General features: G+C 44.4%; 1 non-coding gene across 1 annotated transcript; it reads right to left on the reverse strand.

Moving 5' to 3' along the window:
• Positions 1 to 404: 404 nt before the first annotated feature.
• LOC114235389 (U1 spliceosomal RNA) lies at positions 405 to 568 on the reverse strand. Its single transcript, XR_003621594.2, has one exon. It is a non-coding gene; the product is annotated as a U1 spliceosomal RNA (small nuclear RNA).
• Between the last annotated feature and the right edge of the window lie 12034 nt (positions 569 to 12602).

Below are 12602 nucleotides of genomic sequence, written 5' to 3' on the forward strand. Positions count from 1 at the left end.
CGTTTCCTTGCACATAAGCTGGAACTAAATACTACCCGCCTACAGGTCAGTTCTGAAGGTAAATGCGGTATATGTAAGCATACAGAAAGCATGGAGCACAGAGTCTGACACCTCATGGGCACACAACTGTCATTTTCCTTCCAAAGCTTGAACCTTAATATCCGGTTAGCCCTGTGCCAACACTTAGCACCTAAGACAGTACACTGGATACCTCGTCTCATTTCATCACAATTCTACCAATAGACATTGCCACCCCATTTTACAGATGCAGAAGTGAGGCTTAGAAAAGTAATGATTAAACATGACCCAAAACTTGGAAATGAGGAAAAAGAAAGACATAATGTCCTTCCAGTACTGGATCACTGTCTCACAGACCCTCCCGAGTTTTAGCTAATTTTTTTTTACAGGGGACAGTGCGAATGCAGTCCCCCACCATCACAAATCATGCAGTTGAGTTTCCCACCTTTGGGGAAATCGCAGGGATCAGCACATCCGGAGAGCAATGGATAAGCCTCACCCTGGGAAAACCACCTTCATGATCGTGATATCGCCGCTGCCAGGTAAGTATTTTATCTGATTCTTAAAGGAAATGAACCTTTATTTAATTTACCATTAATTACACATAGACTCCTTCATATTAGATGTTGGTTTGTAGAAGATGTGTAAGTTACAAATGACTTTTGGCTGGTAAAGAACAAAGGATGTTTGTTCAGTAGAAAAGATAATGCCCAAAGTTACTACCGAGTTTTATAGCCCTGAAGAGCATTAATTACCTAACTACCTGTGTGTATAACTTAGCCATCTTACTTCAGTGTTTTTATTTTTCAGGGACTTTATACTAGTTCTCAAGTCCTTCTTTGACTGAGCTTTTTCATCCTGCTGAGTCCTTCTTTAACATGATAATAAACCTCCAATGTGCTTTCAGTATATATTTGTACAAAGGTCATATTTTAGCCTTTTTGAAAATTAGACTTCAACAGTAATTTACACAAGAATCATCCAGCTAGGAAAGGGCACAGCCTGGTTGGTCTGACCGCAGTGTCCGCAGACTTAGCTCCCTCTGGCTCAGAGCAGCTGGGACTAGGATTTAAAGGGTGGGTTCTGCCCTCATGGAGCACTCAGAAAGACAACTACCTGTGACGTGATTTTACACAACACTTGAAAGAAAGGTGGGATGAGGAAAGTATTGTGCATGTTCAGAGGAGGGATACTTCTGTTTCTCATCTGCAGGGGTAAGAGCGATGGAGGAAGCCCTCACAAGAGAAGCACTGAAGAGTGAATATTTTCTCATGATTATCATCATAAGAGGGAAAATAGTCCCTAAGAGTTCTTAGGTATTAAGAAAAAGAAAAAAAAACAATATCAAGAGTTGTGGTAATTGTGCCTAGTAGTTGTATAGTTATCACCTGAGGCTCATGGAAACCCTACGAGGTAAATATTATGGTATCACCATTTTCAGTTGAGGAAACTGAGGCACAAAGCTTGGGTGGCTTGCCAAGGAGACTGGACTGGAGCCCAGAGCTGGGTGCTGAGCCTCGGGTTCTGGCTCCAGGGCCCATGCTCCTCCTGCTCCTCCACTGCCTGTTTCCATGTGATCACTAAGTCCCCGCCTCTTGCCCTGGGACATGAGTCCTTCTGGCTTAGCCCCTGGCTTCAGGCAGGCTTGGAATTTTATGAAGAGCCTTTCCAAACCCAAAATCCTATATAATAAAAGGCTAATATGCAAATCAACTGAACAGCAGAATGACCAATTGCTATGATGCACACTGACCACCAGGGGGGAGATGCTCAATGCAGGAGCTGCCCCCTGGTGGTCAGTGCGCTCCCGGGGAGTGCTGCTCAACCAGAAGCTGGGCTCATGACTGGCGAGCGCAGCAACAGTGGCGGGAGCCTCTCCCACCTCCGCTGCAGGCAGGTGGTAAGAAGCGAGGGGTCCCAGACTGCAAGAGCCCTGGACTGCGAGAGGGATGTCTGACTGCTGGCTTAGGCCCAATCCCGGGGGGGCGGGGGGGGGGGGGGAGCGGTGGATCAGGCCTAAGCCAGTAGTCAGACATCCCCCAAAGGGTCCTGTCCTGGGAGAAGGTGCAGGCCGGGCTGAGGGACCACCCGCCCCCCAAGTGCACAAATGCCGTGCACCAGGCCTCCAGTGTGTTAATAACTTATCAGCTGGGAGGAGGTGGAAGGGGAGACTGAGATGCAAAGTCCTGCCCTTCAAGATACTGCACTGTCCCTTTTCTGGCTAGGCTGTTGCCTCTGATCCTTGTGAGTGATCCATGTGCATCTGGTCCTGGTGCCGAAGGGAGAGAAGGATGAATCACCTTCTTCATGCTATCCCTCGTGGGAGACATGATGTGACACAGGGCTGTGTGTTACCAGTGTAAAATGATAGAGAGTAACTGGAAAGTGAGGGTGAGAGACACTGTAGACTGATCCCCACTGCAGACAGGCATCCGTTCATTCTTTGGGCTTTATAAAGATGATGTCTCCCCTGCTTTATCCATTTGCTGCTCTCACCCCATCACTTCTTGAAATCCTCCTGTATCTCTACTGTTGCATCTTTGCAGAAGATGGAAGGAGAGCTGAGTCATCAATCTTGCAACAGAATGGGGTGATGCAGTGAGCACTGGGTTAGGAATCAAAAGACTTCAAGCCTAGTTCTACCTCTAATTTTCTTTGTGACCTTGGCTGAGTGAGTCCTTGACCTCAATGCTTCAGTCCCCTCATTTGTTCAGGGAGCTGATTGGACTCATATGGTATAATTTGAGGAAGTGGACTTGGGCAGTGAGTGGCAGAAGAAAAGTGTAACAGGTGAGGAGACTCAGTGTTGAAGAAACCACCCCCACCCCCCTTGCACACACAGCCGAGGAGGAGGCAACCATGTGTCATGGAAGGAACCATCAAAACTCTTTCCAATAAAGAGAAAGAACACACAGAAAGCAGATAGATGGGAGGGCCCAAGTGAGAAGCTCCTGAGCAATCAGGGTCCAGGCTGGTGTGTTATCTTCAGGTGGTACCTGAAGTGAAAAGGCACAGAGAACGAGATTTGCTTCATGATGTACACATGCCTGCCTGAGTTCCCACACTCTAGCCTCAAAGAGGGTGACTGGGAGGACAGAGCCCAATTCAAGTACTAATGGCCTCTCTCAGCCTTCCCAATCCTCACCATCCTTTGCATCCTGATGCAGGACTATTCAGGTATGAGAAGATAGGAGTCTGGTCCAGGTCCTGCCAGCAACAGTAGGAACAGTAGGGTGGTTGAGTGAAGCCTGCTCTCTCTCGCTCTCTCTCTCTCTCTCTCTCTCTCTCTCTCTCTCTCTCTGCCTCAGTTTCCTTATCTGTAAACTGAGAGACAAGATAAACAATGGCTCACAGCTGTGGAACATTTATGTACCAGACAATATGTTGTCTCTTGTGACACTTAAAATTGCCTAAGAGATGCTTTTATCCACTTGACAGATGAAGTTGATACCCAAGGTAAGTGATTTGTGCATCTCAAACACCCAGGAAGTGGTAGTCTGGCTCCCCAGCCTGAACTTTCTCCAATGGTGGAGACATTGTCATGGGTGCTACCTACATACCTGTGTACACCCACCTCCATACCCACCCATGGCAGACATTGCCTATGGGTCTCAGCACTCTTATTCTCACTTTAAAAAGACTGTCATTTACCAATCTCTCACTGGAATCCTGCTATAGTCTATTCCCACCAGAGAAGCTAAAGCAATCCTTTACAAGTAAATCAGATCATGCCATTCCTCATATCAAGCCCTCAATTGGCTTCCAAATTGCTTATATGTAAATATTAGTTCTTACTCTGGTCTTCAAAACTCTACAAGCTCTGGCTCTGGTCATCCTTCCAACTTTATGTTCTACCTCTCTTCCCTTTGCTCATTCTATCCCAGCCACTCTGCCCTTTTTGCTTTGCCAGAACACTAATCCCAGCCTGCACGAGCCTCAGGGCTTTCACACGTGCTGTTTCCTCTGCCTGGAAAGCTTTCCTCCCAGGTGTTTACCTGATGCCTAGTGCTATTCAGATCCTGTTCAAATAATCTTTCCTCAAAAAAGGTGTTGCTGCTCACCTATCTAAAGTGACACCTTTCTTTCTTCATATAGGTCTCTCTATTTTAGCTCCATTTTTCACTATTAACATTTATCCCTGGCTTAAACCAAAGTATATATTTGTTTACTTATTCATTTATCTCCCTTCTCTATAATATAGGCTGCATTAGGTCAAGGACATTTTTGTTCATTACTGTATCCTCAGTCCCTCCAACAGTGTCCTTCACCAAAGAGGAGCCCAATAAATGTATTGAATTAATAATTAATCACTGCACCTTCTCCTTATTGAATATAGTAAATTATACTGGACTTCCACCGCTAACAATAAAGACAATGGTAACAGGGAATTAACAATAAAGACAATGGTAACAGGGAATTGACCTCGGGCAGCCACTCTGGGAAGGAAGGCGTATTTGAATGTCACGCTCTGGGCAAATGATGGCGGTGCTGCAGGTGTTGAGTTTGTATCACCAGTTCAGCAGAAAATATTAAGGCCTAACATTTTGATGCCCTCAGGCTTACCCATGTAACCTTTCAGAGAGTGGCTTTGTTTCTCCACACCTGCTGTCGACCAAGGTCATTATGTTATTATATACATCATTAGTACTCAACTACCACATGACTGAAGTAATGAGGCTTGATTAAACCGGCTAGTTTAGTGAATAATATATAAGCCCTTCAAACCCTTTGCTTGTTCAAAATTCTGTTTAAAATACCAGGAGGAACATCCTATGAAATGAATGTAATGCATCTGTCTCACCTGACCCTGGGCATGTCCTCGTGGGCCCCAGGTCCTTCAGCTTAACATTAGAAATGCTGATCTTTGGGAACCTCCATAGTTGGTCCATCTTGAATGACTAATAAGTCTATACCATTTCTTAGAAATAAATGTGAAACTGGAGAAAATGAGAGAAGGTAGGCTGCTCTCCAATGATTTTGTAAAAGGTGTTGAAACTAGACTAAACAAAATTCACAGTATCATTTTGATTTATTTTATTTCCTCTTGCTCCAAAAACTTGGGAATGGGTTCTAATTAAGAATTCTAGCTTCTTCCCTTTATATCACAGACAATAAACACATGAATTAATGAGAATTAGCTTTAACAGTAGCTACCCAGCTGTCAGAATTATGTTCTTGTCTCATAGCACTTTATAACATGAGTGTAGAGGGTGTGTATCATACTCTGTGTGCATAGCTACCTCTGGAATAATCCTCCTGAGGACAGGGGCTTTATGTTGGTCACATCACCACTGTTCTTAACATTAGTCCTGGCATAGAGTGGGTCCGGACCAATATTTGTTTAATGACTGAATAAATGGCTAAAGGAGATGAGTAACCAAACTCCACTGTCTTTCTACTCAGATGAAAGTTGTGTTTTCCTAACATTGCTTCTCTACCTCCATATTGACACTAGACATTCAAAACCTAACTGGACATCAGTAAGACATAGCTAGTTCCTGACTTCTCTCGTCCTCACAAGAACCAACCACTGTTCATAGAAAGACAGCGTTGAAAAAATCCTAGAACATGGCAGTGAGGCTGAAGCTTCGGCTGCACCAGAGACCTAGTCAGACCACATTAGAAGGATGAGAGGAGAGGCTACACGCCAACTGCTACACCAGGCCAACGGGTCTCCCCTGAGCCTCCGGTTCCTACCATGGGAAAACGGAGCCCAGAGTGGACATCAGCTTCCCCAGTATTACAGGTTGCTTCTTGGAAGCCCCAAGTTCAATTCCCATGGGGACTGCAGGTAAATCTGTAGGTCTAGGCCCATGGTCGGCAAACTGCGGCTCACAAGCCACATGCGGCTCTCTGGCCCCTTGAGTGTGGTTCTTCCAAAAAATACCACAGCCTGGGCGAGTCTATTTTGAAGAAGTGGCATTAGAAGAAGTTTAAGTTTAAAAAATTTTGGCTCACAAAAGAAATTTCAATCGTTGTACTGTTGATATTTGGCTCTATTGACTAATGAGTTTGCCGACCACTGGTCTAGGCCACTGGGAATCTAATTGTGACTGGAATGGGGGAGGGGTTTGCAACAATCAGCATCCAGATCTTGGCAGACCAACTTCCTACCTTCATCGCCCAAGTAGTTGTTCTGACCAACGGCTTTGCTGATCTGTAGAAGCAAGACAGTGGTGCAGTCTGACCGGAGACCTCTGCAAAGTGCAGGGCTGCCCAATTCCAGTCCTCAAACAAGGAGAGTTGCCGGCCCTGGCGTCAGGTCTGCCCATGTGCACACAGGGAGCTGAGTCATAACCCAGCTCACTGCTGAGTACAGCTGACCTACAACACCTGGGAGGGAGGCTGATAAAGGAATCAGACTGTGCTTACCAGAGGAAGGGGCTGGGGGAGGGTAAAGCGGAGGAAAGTAGCAAAAGGTACAAACTTCCAGTTAGAAGATAAATGAGAACTAGGGTTGTAATGTACTACAGGTGACACTGCTGCATGGGAAACTTGAAAGTGAAGAGAGTAAATCCCAAGAGTTCTCATCACAAGGGAAAAAGAAACATTTTTCCTTGTATTTAAATATGATGGATAGTAACTAAACTTACTGTGGTAATCATTCCACAATACATGTAAGTCAAATCATTTTGCTGTACAGTTTAAACGTATTCAGTGCCATATGTCAATCATAGCTTAATAAAACTGAAATGAATAAACAAAAACAAAACCTTAGCCCTGGCCAGCAATGCTCGTGATTAGAGCACCAGAGAGTCCAGGGTCACAGGTTTTCTCTCTCTTGCCTGCGCGCGCTCTTCATTACCCCCTCCCTTCTACTCTCTCTAAAAATCAATGGAAAGAAATATATCTCAGCTGAAGATTAACAACAACACCAATACAACAAACAACCTTATTATGAGGGATCGCAGAGTGGACTATCCCCATTCACAGACAAGCAAAGGAAACCTTCTAGGGTTGTGTGACTTTCCTAAATTTTCCAAATCAAAGCTCATCAGAGTAGGGCTTAGCATACAAGTCTGCTGGCTGCCCAGCCCAACCGAGCCCAGCCTAGCCTTCTGTGTCTTGAGTCCAACTCCATGATTAGTGTATAATTCTTGGCTGGACAAGCAGACAGGTGTGCTGTGAACACTAACCTAGGAGCACTTACTACCCTCTAGAACCGGACACAGCCCAATTCCAGAGAAGCAACAGATCCTTCCTGCACTTGCCCACTTGCCCCTCTTTTCTCCCTGTCACTTCCTTATGCCCCCAGGGTTTTGTCAGTCTGGGAGCCTTTGGCACTAAGAAAAGGGATTTTATAAAATTGTACACACCAACAATACCAAACCCCTACTTGTTGAGCCCTTATAGTGTACCCAGGTGCACAGCATGGGACTCAGGCTCTGGAGTCCGGCAACCTTGGTTCAAATCTCAGCTGGGTACCTGCGTTTCCTCACTTAGAAAATTGGAATGCTGTTAGTCCCTGCCTTGTAGGGTAGTGTGAGGATTCCATAAGGCAATGCATGTACAGGCACATAGATTAAGCTTGGTATATGCCCACACCTTTTGCTTCATCCATACAACCCTAGAAGGTAGATTATAATTATCCATTTTACAGATGAGAAAACTGAGGCTCAGAAACATTAAGCAGCGATCTCAACAGGGCTTGCTGTAATAAACACAGACTCACCTACATATGCCATCTTGAAGAAGATGCTGGAGTAGAACTTGCAGAAACCAAACTGGTTAAATGCTCAAGGCGAATTCACAGGTCAGTGGCATTGGGGTAGAGCAGAAATTTTCAGGAGCCAGAAGAGTCCTTCCCAGTCTACTGGAGGCACAACTGGAGGCACAGGGAAGCCTTCGAGCATCCCTCCAGGCTCATCTGGGGCAAACAGCAATTGTTAACACCTGCTTTCCCCAGGCCTTCATCACACTCCATCCACAGCTCTTTCCAATTATGTGACTAAAGGACTCCAAAGGGCTCACTCCATTACTGAGAATGGAAGCTTCAATGCAAAAATCTCCAAGGCAAAGGCAATTTCCTGAGGTTGTTAGCATGCTCTCCTCAGTATCCAGACTCCCATTAGTCTGGAAAACAGCCCCATGATTACGCATGAGGGAGCTCTCTACCCCCAGTCCTCTGCTCACCACCTAACCTAAAATCCTCCTTTCTGGAGGGGGATGGGTCACTCCCTTTTGAAAGCTGAGCAGCCTTTGGCTTGTTAGCCTTCGGGCTTGGCTGAGATAGCTAAGGAAGGGTTTTTCCAAGGGAAAGTGATGAGAAAGCATAACTGTGCACCAGGAGCCTTATAAAGTCAATCAACTCAATTTTGTTCACTTTAAAGTGAAATAAAATAACCTTAACAAGCGGAGGTAGGCAACGCCGTCCTTAGTGGCGAAGGAAACATGAGTGAAATTGCAACCAAGAGGCAGGATGGTGGATTTGTGGCAGGGAATTCCTTCCCATTTTCATTCAACAAAGAGATTTGGGGCCACAGCTGGGCCAGCAGGCAAAGTGCCAGATGAACATCCTCACTCCTCCTTGCTCCTCCATGCCCGGGTCAGAGCCTCCTGGGCTGAATCACCCACACCCTCCCTCTGATCCACCTGTAACTCCACCTCCCAGCTGTATGTCCACACCCCTCCCCTTCAAGCATTCCAGCGCACTCTCTGAACCCTAAATGATTGTCATACTCTTGCCACTTCAGATCCCTTCTCCAATCTCTCAATTACCACCACTCCCTGAAGCCTTATTCTACATGCTCTTGCTCTAAGGACTCTCTTCTCTCCTCCAGACTAGAGGGGATCATCTTCTCACACTCCAGACCCAGCAAAGCAATTTATCGTTTCTGTTCTTAGTGTGCTTGTTACTGTCTGTCTCGTGGGTAAGGGGACTACCTCAAGGTCATGAAGCAATTTGAAATCAGGTCTCCTGACTCTCTGCATGTGATCTTGGTAAAGCATCAAACTTTCTCGCAAACTCTGGAGTGCAAATCCTGAAGCCAGAAGAGAAGCAAAAGATATAAAGTAGAAGCCTTTGTTTCTTACCTTTCTAACTCTAATTGCTGCAGAGGCAGCCAAAAGGCAGTGACCTAAGCGCAGAAGCTTTTTTTTTTTTTTTTTTTTTTTCAGAAGCAAGGCACACAGGGAGTGAGTCAAAATGGCTTATTTCTCCACCTATCTACCTCTGCCAGAAATGGTACCCTTGACCCCTAGGCCCCTGGGAGCAGCAGTGACAATGCTCACATATCATTAAAAATATAAGGAAATGGAGAAGATTTTTATTTATCAGAATTACTCCTAGGGACTATAGGAGGGATTGGAAAGAAAATTTTGATAAAGTGCTTGGGGCTAAAGGTTTCATTCCTGAAGATCATGCTTGGCCAATGAGAGATATTTCCTGAACTGTCTTAAGGGGCACAACTGTTTGCCTTCTAATCATTCATTTCCCTTTCTCCTTCCCTTAGGAAGCCTAACATTTTCAAGTGTAAACTTTTCCCCCTTTGACTCAGGAGAGGAACACTCCTTCCTTACCTCTGGAAGGGCATCCTGGTTAATCTAATCTAAGCAGGGGTCCGAAAACTGAGGCCCAAGGGCCAAATATGGCTGACCACTGCTGCCTGCAAACTAAGAATGGTTTCTACAATTTTTTACATATTTTTTAAAGTTATCTTTATTGTTGAATGTATTACAGATGTCCCCTTTGCTTTTTTTCTTTCCCATTGACTCCCTCCCTCTACCTGGCACCTGCCTCTCCTTGGCCTTCAGCACACAATTGTCTTTGTCCTTGGGCTATGCATATATGCATATTAAGTTCCCTGGTTAATCACTCCCTACCCAACCCCCACCCACCCTGGGCTTCCCTCTGAAATTCTTCAGTCTGTTCCATGCTTCTGTGTCTCTCGATCTATTTTGTTCATCAGTTTATAACATGAAAAGAGAGGTTTATACATTTTTAAATGATTGGTGGGGGAGGGTCAGAAAAAGAATAGTGTTTCTTAACTTGTGAAACTTATATAAAATTTAAATTTCAGTGTCCCTAAAGCTTTTTTAAACAACTTTGTTACATATAATTCATATACTGTACAATTTACCCATTCTTAGTATAATGCAATGGGTTTTAGTATATTCACAGGTTTGTGCAACAATCACCACAATCAATTTTAGAACATTTTTTTTATCCACAAAAGAAGCCCCATGCATTCCCCTATCCCTTCAAACCCTAGGCAGCCACTAATCTACTAGTACTTTCTGTGTGCATATATTTGCCTATTCTGGACATTTCATATACATATATAAAGTTTTATAGGAACATATCTATGCTCATTTACATACTGTCTGTGGCTGCTTTTGCTGCAGAGTTCAATTGTTGTGACAGAGACCATATATTCCGCAAAACCTAAAAGCTTCACTGTCTTGTTTTTACAGAAATAATTTGCAAATCCCTGGTTTAAACAGAGTTTGGCATTTCTTTGGAGTCTGTTATTGGAACAGGGGTGAACACATGATCTATGCTGACCCAATCAGACAAAAGAAAAGCAGTTATTTCATCTTTGCATAGAATAGGTATCTCTTTCTGGCCTTTGCTGGGGATGACTCAGTTGCTATTGGAAGCCAGAGCAAGACCATGAGAAAACAGCCTGAGATAGCAGCAGGGAGAGCAAAGCAGGATAAAGAAGAACTTGGGCATAGGTTCCCTTGACTCAGCCAATCCTGGATACCACCTCCCTCTGGATTTCTTGTCATATGAAGTAATAAATGTCCTCATTATTAAGCTAATATGAAGTAGAGTTCCTGTCACTTGTAGCTAAAACCATCCAACTAGATATAACTTCCTAAAGAGGGCGGATGTGTAAGGTAAACTGGTTTGAACCACAGTTGCATTTCCCCAGACAATGGAGGGGAGGCTAAGCATTACCACCCCAGACCTCTTCCCACTCTACTCAATGCCATGCAGTGCTCTACCTCTGTAAGCAGCTCCTCAATGTTTGGAGGGGGCCATTTTCAGGGGATACTACTCCTTGGCTCACCTATTGGTCTACTGGTTCCTGGCTTTTCCCATGGGCACCCATTAAAGTAGTAAATTAAGAGATTTTTTAAAAACCAGGCCTGCTGAAATGATAGGATTTCAGGTATTTCTTTCTTTCTCATACTCTTCTGAATTACTGCCCCTTTAGAATGAATATGAATACTTTATAAAGTAGAAATTTAGCTACTGTGATATTTCTAAAAAGTTACCTCATTAATAATTTCCTCAAGTCATCCTGAAGCCTCAGTTGCTCCCTAGTGTGGCCATCCAATGTCCGGATGAGAAGTCATCTCATATTCAGTGAAATGAACAAAGTCCAAATATCTCTTATATAAAAGGCCCGTGGCTGTCACACCATAATGCCGTCACGACCAAATGAGCAGCAGCTCTCACGGCAGGCAGGGCAGGGCACAGGCTACTAGTGGCAAAGAGCTATGAGCGGCAAAGGGCGGGGCAGCGAGCTATGAGTGGCCATGGGCAGGGCGGCCAGCTGAGGCAAGGCAAGCGGAAGCAAGCTACTCGCACATGATTTCATGCGCACTGGGCCTCTAGTTGCTATATAAAAACATGTTCCATCATTTATACAGTATCAGGAATAGAGCGTGGGATTTAACTCCCTGAGGTGGAAGCCCTGACCTTGTCAGGAGCTAATGTGGCACCGGCCAGTCGGTTTCCTTCTATTTAACTTTTTCCTACTCTTTGTAGCCTCGGTCCCTGGTCTCATTTCTTTTAAAAGCATTTCCTGAGGTCACCTAGCCATTTTAAAGTTGAATTAGATAATTTACTTCTATACTCCTAAATTGCCCCAGTATATTTCTCCATTAGAGCTCTTACCTGGATGGATTTTTAAATTTCTTTCACTGAACTCCTCAGCTATATGGTGAGTTCTTTGTAGGAAAGAACTATTTCAGTTTCTCTAAACTTAATATATCCTACCCACCTGATATATTTTTAAAAGTGAATGGATAACTGGCTTTCATTACTCTAGCCTAAAGGATAAGGCAGTTAGACCAAACTAGAGTCTCTTCCATCTCTAAAATGGAATTCTTTTTCTCTGATTGGTCAGTGATCTATAATAGAAGGTTTATAGAAACTAGTATATCATTTAAGAATTCTTTTCCGCCCTGGCCAGATAGTGCATCAGCCTGCGGGCTGAGGAATCCAGGGTTCGATTCTGGCCAAGGGCATGTACCTTGGTTGCGGGCACACCCCCAGTAGGGGATGTGCAGGAGGCAGCTGATTGATGTTTCTCTCTTATCGATGTTTCTAACTCTCTATCCCTCTCCCTTCCTCTCTGTAAAAAAAATCAATAAAATATATATTTTTAAAAGAATCCTTTTCCACTGATAGCAACAGAAACTCAAAATAAGAGCATCTTAAATAAGATGCATTGGTTTTTCTTTAATGAAAAAGACATAGAAAGATGGACACCTAGTCTTCAGGGGCACAGGATCTCTCTTTTCCCTGTTCTACCACCCGTATTGTCTGATTGCTCTCCTCTAGATTGCCTCATGATCCCTAATGGCTGCTGAAGCTCCAGTCATAAAGTTCCAGGCAGCTGAAAGAAGGG

The sequence above is a fragment of the Eptesicus fuscus genome, chromosome 6 (genome assembly GCF_027574615.1).
Source record: "Eptesicus fuscus isolate TK198812 chromosome 6, DD_ASM_mEF_20220401, whole genome shotgun sequence".
NCBI lineage: Eukaryota > Metazoa > Chordata > Mammalia > Chiroptera > Vespertilionidae > Eptesicus > Eptesicus fuscus.